The sequence below is a fragment of the Macrobrachium nipponense genome, chromosome 9, assembly GCF_015104395.2.
Source record: "Macrobrachium nipponense isolate FS-2020 chromosome 9, ASM1510439v2, whole genome shotgun sequence".
Lineage (NCBI taxonomy): Eukaryota > Metazoa > Arthropoda > Malacostraca > Decapoda > Palaemonidae > Macrobrachium > Macrobrachium nipponense.
The window spans coordinates 5097770-5105269 of record NC_061110.1 but is presented as its reverse complement, the minus strand read 5'-3'; the positions used below and the strand labels follow the sequence as shown (position 1 = coordinate 5105269).

The 7500-nt window shown below is 32.3% G+C and overlaps 1 protein-coding gene across 1 annotated transcript in view; it reads right to left on the bottom strand.

Moving 5' to 3' along the window:
- LOC135218596 (sodium channel protein para-like) overlaps window positions 1–7500 on the bottom strand; it is a 90382-nt gene that overhangs the window by 15788 nt on the left and 67094 nt on the right. The window lies entirely within an intron of this gene.

Sequence of the window (7500 nt, the reverse complement as noted above, 5' to 3'; positions counted from 1 at the left end):
TGAATAAACTATAAAGCTTGTGTGAGGGTTTTTGTATGTGCGTGCGCCCTCGCAAATGACATGACTCCGTCCCCACTATTTATTTTGGTTTTAACCCCAGATAGGTGTGACAGGTCATGTGCGATCCAAACCGTTTTCCTAAAATCTTGTTTTTTCCCCATAAATCATCGCCTGTGTCGAATCTGGGTGTGATCGACCTGCAAGCAGTCACTCGTCTACAAGCCACGGTCGTATCCAGAGCTGCCTACATCTGCCTCAAGTGCTTCCCCCTTTTCTGAGAATCACTCGGGTCGAGATCGACCCGCACGCACCTTTAAACCACACTGGCGAATATTAATTTTTTTGCAAAGCTGCAGATCTACTATAAACCAACATTTGCCAAATGATAAACTTGTATTTCATTGTGTGTTATGTTCTCCGCTGACTAAGCAAATTATTATAGTTTAAAATCACATTATTGACGACCTTGCATTACTGGTGTTTATGAGACCACATGACACATTATCATGATGAAACTGTCAATTTCCTGGCTTGTATTGATATATTCAGAAATTGAATGACCAGATAGAGCACAGTGTTTATGTATGTATACATATATATATATATATATATATATATATATATATATATATATATATATATATATATATATATATATATATATATATATTATATATATAATACATTGAACTGGTATAAAAAACACAAACACTAGTAAAAAAATCATTTACAGACGAGAAAACTTTCCTAGGCAATATTTGCAGAATTAGAAACAGAAGCCAGCAATTTCTCTTACTCAGAGAGGAACATATTTAGATACAAGGCTTTTTTTTTTTTTATTCACTCACAAATTAGTTTGCCAAGTGTTTTAAACCTTTCAAAGGAAACCCATCGTAGAAATAGAGCCAGGATTTAATCGTCTCTCTGTTCGTATTAGGCATTTCAGTCTTCCTTAATCTTTCCTCTTCTTCTTTATCAAAGATCTTACGAGAGCCGAAGGTATCCTAACTCTCTCTTAGACTCTTGTCTCGTAAAAGAGCTTTTCTTGTCTTTGATATTATATAAGGAGTTTTGCTTCCCAGTGTCAAAGACCTTGAAAAATAAAGATCTCTTACAACGCAAATCATAGGTAAAGGATTCTGACTGAGCTTCATATCTGGAATTATGTATATAACTTATATATATATATATATATATAATATATATATATATATATATATATATATATAGATATATATATATATATAGATATATATGTATATGTATATATATTACCTAAGAAAGAATGATGCTTCCTTGCAAACAATATTCTCAAAAAAGGAAACTTAAACTTCTTGCCTATTTCTGGCATCATTCTTACCAGTTTTATAGTTTACTGTTGACCACAAGACTTTTATCTCTCTCTCTCTCTCTCTCTCTCTCCTCTCTCTCTCTCTCTCTCTCTCTCTCTCATCTTTTAACTTAATTTAGGAAGCAACTTATTCCTTGTTCCTGCATCATAAAAAAAAGCCCGATATAAGACGATCAGGAACTAATCATATATATATATCATAGATATATTATTATATTATTATATATAATATAAAGATAAATGCCACGGAGGAAAAAATAAAACGACCATGTAGCTGCTTAAGTAAAGGGCTTTTCAGCCGAAAGATCTCGCAGAACTCCAGCGTTTATTGTTTTCCTCCGTGGCATTTATCTTTATTTATGGATTTATCACGTTCCTAACTTTCGTGATTCTGTTATACATATATATTATATATATAATATATATATATATATATATATATATATATATATATATAGATATATATGTATAGAAATTATATTTGATATATATATATATGATCTAATAGATATATATATATATAGATATATATATATATAATATATATAATATATATATATACGTAAATAGCCACATGAAAGGTCAAAAATCAAAGACCAGGTACCAAGCACTTAAATAAATAGAAACATAAACAAGAAAATTTCGCAGAACAAAGATCAAAGCCATTAACAAGCAAATTATCATTACAAATTGTCACTACCAAACAAGTAAAAATACTTTAAAAGTGCTTAGAACTGAAACTGCAGTTAGTATAACAGGCTGTTGCTAAAAGGTGACATTGTATTTCCCTACAATTTTATAAACAAGGTAACTATCTAATTTAAAAAAACCTGAACTCAGATTCATAACTTGATCGTTAAAATGCTTAATAAATGCAGATTCATTTATGTTTCTTTTTACAAAATGGTTACAAAAAATATTACCTCAGATGCATTTTTCCAGTCTATACTATGGTTAAAATCATTCATGTGTACAAATAAAGCACTTGTCGATTGACCTGTTCTAACTGCGTAACGGTGTTGTTTTAGACGGTAATCTAGTTCTTTAGAACAGGTCAATCGACAAGTGCTTTATTTGTCACATGAATGATTTTAACCATAGTATAGACTGGAAAAATGCATCTGAGGTAATATTTTGTAACCATATTGTAAAAAGAAACATAATTGAATCTGCCTTTATTAAGCATTTTAACGATCAACTTATGAATCTGAGTTCAGGTCTTTTTAAATTAGATAGTTACCTTGTTTATAAAATTGTAGGGAAATACAATGTCACCTTTTAGCAACAGCCTGTTATACTAACTGCAGTTTCAGTTCTTAAGCACTTTTAAAGTATTTTTACTTGTTTGGTAGTGACAATTTGTAATGATAATTTGCTTGTTAATGGCTTTGATCTTTGTTCTGCGAAATTATCTTGTTTATGTTTCTATTTATTTATTTCAATTTGTACCCCGAAGAAGTGTACGCAATACACGAAAGCGCTTGTTACCTGGTTATTTACGTACATATTTGTCACGTGCTGTTTGGTGACTTATTGCTGATATATATATATATATATATATATATATATATACTATATATATATATTATATATAGATATATAGATATATATATATATATATATATATTATATATATATATATATATCTATATATATATATATTATATATAAAGTTATAAGCCACAAAGGAAAGTGAAACACTGGAGTAGCTACAAGATCTTTCGACTCGACGAGCTCGCAGCCACAACAGTGTTTCACTTTCCTTCGTGGCTTATACCTTTATTTATGCATTTATCACGTTCCAAACTCTCGTGATTTATTTATACACACATATGTATATATGTATGTATGTGTGTTCTGTGTATGTGTGCTATACGTATACATATATGACACGCGCTTGTATTTGTATGATCCCGCATGAAGAGCATCACAGAGAAACGTATAATCCAACATCCGTGGAAACAACCTACCAGCCTCTCCGCTTTGATACTGACCCGGCCGCTGCTGTGCTAACATTATTTGGTTTTGATCATTTGTGTGAGAGGTCCTCCTGTCAAGTGCTCGTCGCCTCCCGTACAACACACACACACACACACACGAACATGTACACACCAGCTGTCAACAGCAATGAATGACACTGCCAGACGTTCATCCTGACAGTAGTTGGTGGGCCTCTTTGGGTCTAGGACATGGAACACAGTTTCCACTGCAGCTTACAGCTCATGGGTTTTAGAAGACTGTTGGTTATTTGTTGGTCGTTTTATTTTTCAGGAAATATGGAATGGTTTTTCTTTTTTATATATATTTCACGAAGTGTGCTTGGGTCTGCTCTTATCATCACTGATCATTCCATCCTCTCTTAAGAATTCAGGATTTCTAGTGCGTAAGACGCAGTTTGAAAAGTTGTGGTGGTTTGACTTATCTGTACAGAAGTGGTCAGAGATTTATCTTCTTTGCAAAGTTGAGGAACGTGATTTTTGTTTTCCCTCTTACGAATTTGCGCTTATCCTTTATTTATTTATTTATTTATTTATTTATTTATTTATTCATTTATTTTATTTACTTTTAGCACAGACTTATATCCACTCATATGGCAATTTTTTTAAGAGCTATTTCCTCCTTTGGTAGACAAGATACCAAGAAAGTAAGTTCTGACTCATCCTTCCCCGGTCTGGGAGATTGTTGACAATTGGTTCAAGTCCCCCACCCCCAACACCAAATCCCCCTTCCTCAAAGCCCCCACACTCTCAAGCCCGTATAGAAAGCATTTTTCATTCCTTCACTCCCAGTGTAGCATTAAGCCACAGGAGTAAAATGTTCCCAAGGGAAAGAAGTCCAAACTATGATTCCTTTTCAGAAGAGGAGAGTTAAATGCAGACTCATTCCACCCCCCAACTCTCGAATTACAAGGAAACACTCTTAGATTCAAGTCAAGCTTTTGAAAGACTTTTCCGGGGATAAAGACTTCTTATAACTAAGAACGTCAGGAATAAGAAAACTTTCCGCAGGAGTTGACAGAATTGCTTTGGGAAAACACAATTTTTACCCCTTTTATTTTCCGAGAAAAGTTTACAGGAACTTCGCATTAGGACAATACCTCTCGTTTTAGTTTTCCGTTTCCGTTTTATTTTGTTGGTGCTGTATTTCGTTTTCATGAAGTGAAATTCATGTTTTGCGTTTTAAAGATACGAACGATTTCAAAATCAAATAAACACACTGCGAACTATCGATTTGAATCTTCAAATGAACTTGATGCATACAGATTGCTTATATATCACCTTCTTGATATATTCGAGTATTCATTCGTAATGATATTGCAATACAGAGTACAGAATTTTTGTCAGTTATAAAAAAACAGGAATTTTCTCTCTGTGTGCCCGAGTATTTATTCATTTTTTATTTATTTATTTATTCATTTATTTATTTATTTATTTATTTTTATTTTGAACATCTATTGACCAAACATGTCCAAAATCATTTATATCTGAATCCAAACCCCCATTCTATTTTTTCCTGTAAATATTCCTTATTTATTTAAAGTTTTTTTTTTTTGAACATCTATCGCCCAAAAATGTCCAAAATCATTCATTTTAGCATACAAACCCCATTCTATTTTTTTCCTGTAAATATTCCTTATTTATTTATTTATTTATTATTTATTTATTTATTTATTTCTTTATTTATTTATTTATCTATTTAGTTTTTAACATCTATTGACCAAAAATGTCTAAAAGCATTCATTTCTGCATACAAACCTCCATTCTATTTTTTCCTGTAAATATTCCTTATTTATTTTTTTTTAAATATCTATTGACCAAACATGTCCAAAATCATTCATTTATGCGTTCAAACCCCCATTCTATTTTTCCCGTAAATATTCCTTTTGCCTTAGCCCACTGAAAAAAAAAAAAAATCAGAATAAATACAAACAAAACGAAACAGTTCAGTCATTGCGGGGTAAATTCGAGGCGGGAGTGGAAGAGTGAGTTACTTTTCAATTTTATAAATTGTCCAGTGAATGGCGTCTCTTTTAGAACAAAACCGACCAGCGAAAATGTTCTCTCTGAACGCTTCCCGGAGGACGATATTTGTCGAGCCAATAAAGTGATTCAGGACAGGCAGACCTACACATTCATGAGGGAAATTGAGTGTAGAGAGAACAGAATGGAAACTAAATTGTAGCCACCTATCTGTAAGGTAGAATTGTGGTTGTGTATAGATCCATGTTCTTTTATCTTTTTTTTTATGTTTTGTATCACATATTTCATAAACGGCACAGATTTTAGACAATCTTCATTTCAAAGGACTATTATTTCCATTCATCTGACGCCAAATCAGTTTTCGGATGGTGATGATCTAATCAAATCCTAATTGAATATTTCGGTTTTTAAATTCCACAGTTTAGAGAAGGATTACCTTAAGCTACATTTCACCAACGGGCATTCAAAATGCTACTTGATGTTGGCTGACATAATTATAAATTAATATATTTTTTATATGTTCATGAATGAAAATGTCAATAAAAATGCAAGTTCAGAAATAATTATTCACTTATCTGGACTTCTAAAAGTGACAAAGATTCTCGGAATAGAAGGTTCATTATTTCAAGAGGTCTTACCTGACAGTGATCGGTCATATATTCTTTCAGAGCCTTTTTTTTATGATTTATCTTAGGTACAATCGAAATTTCGTTACATTCAAGAATATGATAAAATGTTCATTCTTAAATAGTTATTACAATTGTCCATGACTGACAGGCTTAATAACGTTAACTTTTCAGTCTAGATAAAAAGGATAGTTTATTTCTAATTTAAAAAGAGGTAAAGTCAATGAATATTTGATACTGTTATCTGGATAAAAAAAAAAAAAATCGAAACATGAATTCAGTGCCGGATAACTGATCAAGTGACTGTGCATAGTTATTTTCAAAGGCATTGAAAGTTGGGGGGTAAAAGGTTTACCTGTATATGATGAAACATAATGAAAAAAATAATAAAAAAAAAATAATTTAAAAATTGTGAAAAATGGGAAAGAAGCCTTCTTAATTGTAGACTGGCTTACTATCATGTGTTATCCTGTCATTTTTCTCATTTGCTACTTTACTGATTCTTCGGGGTCATTATTATTATTTATTTATTTATTTATTTTTTTTTTTTTTGCTCTATCACAGTCCTCCAATTCGACTGGGTGGTATTTATAGTGTGGGGTTCCGGGTTACATCCTGCCTCCTTAGGAGTCCATCACTTTTCTTACTATGTGCGCTGTTTCTAGGATCACAATCTTCTGCATGAGTCCTGGAGCTACTTGCAGCCTCTAATTTTTTTCTAGATTCCATTTTCAGGGATCTTGGGATCGTGCGCCTAGCGCTCACCTATGATTATGGGTACGATTTCCACTGGCATATCCCATATCCTTCTTATTTCTATTTTCAGATCTTGATACTTATCCATTTTTTCCCTCTCTTTGCGCTTCAACTCTGGTGTCACATGGTATTGCGGCATCAATGAGTGATACTTTCTTTCTTGACTTTCTCAATCAACGTCACGTCTGGTCTATTTGCACGTATCACCCTATCCGTTCTGATATCATAGTCCCAGAGGATCTTTGCCTGATCATTTTCTATCACTCCCTCAGGTTGGTGCTCGTACCACTTATTACTGCAAGGTAGCTGATGTTTCTTGCACAGGCTCCTTTCGTATTGCACTTCCTACATATGGGAGAGATGTTATTTCCGTCTATCGTTCTTTGAACATATCTGGTTCTTAGGGCCTGTTCTTGTGCCGCTGTTATAATTCCTTTAGTTTCTTTCTTTAGCTCTTCCCTCTGTAGCCATTGCCATGTGTCATCGCTGGCTAGTTCTTTAGTCTGTCTCATGTATTGTCCATTATTATTATATTATTATTATTATTTATTATTATTATTATTATTATTATTATTATTATTCAGAAGATGAAACCCGCTCATATCGAACAATCCCAGCAAATGGGCCACTGTCCGTAATTTCGAGCTTACATAGATTATTATTATTATTATTATTATTATTATTATTATTATTATTAATTATTATTATTATTATAATTATTATTATTGGAGAAGCAAACCACAGTTATGTAAATGTACATATATATAAATTAAAAAAAAAAACTTAA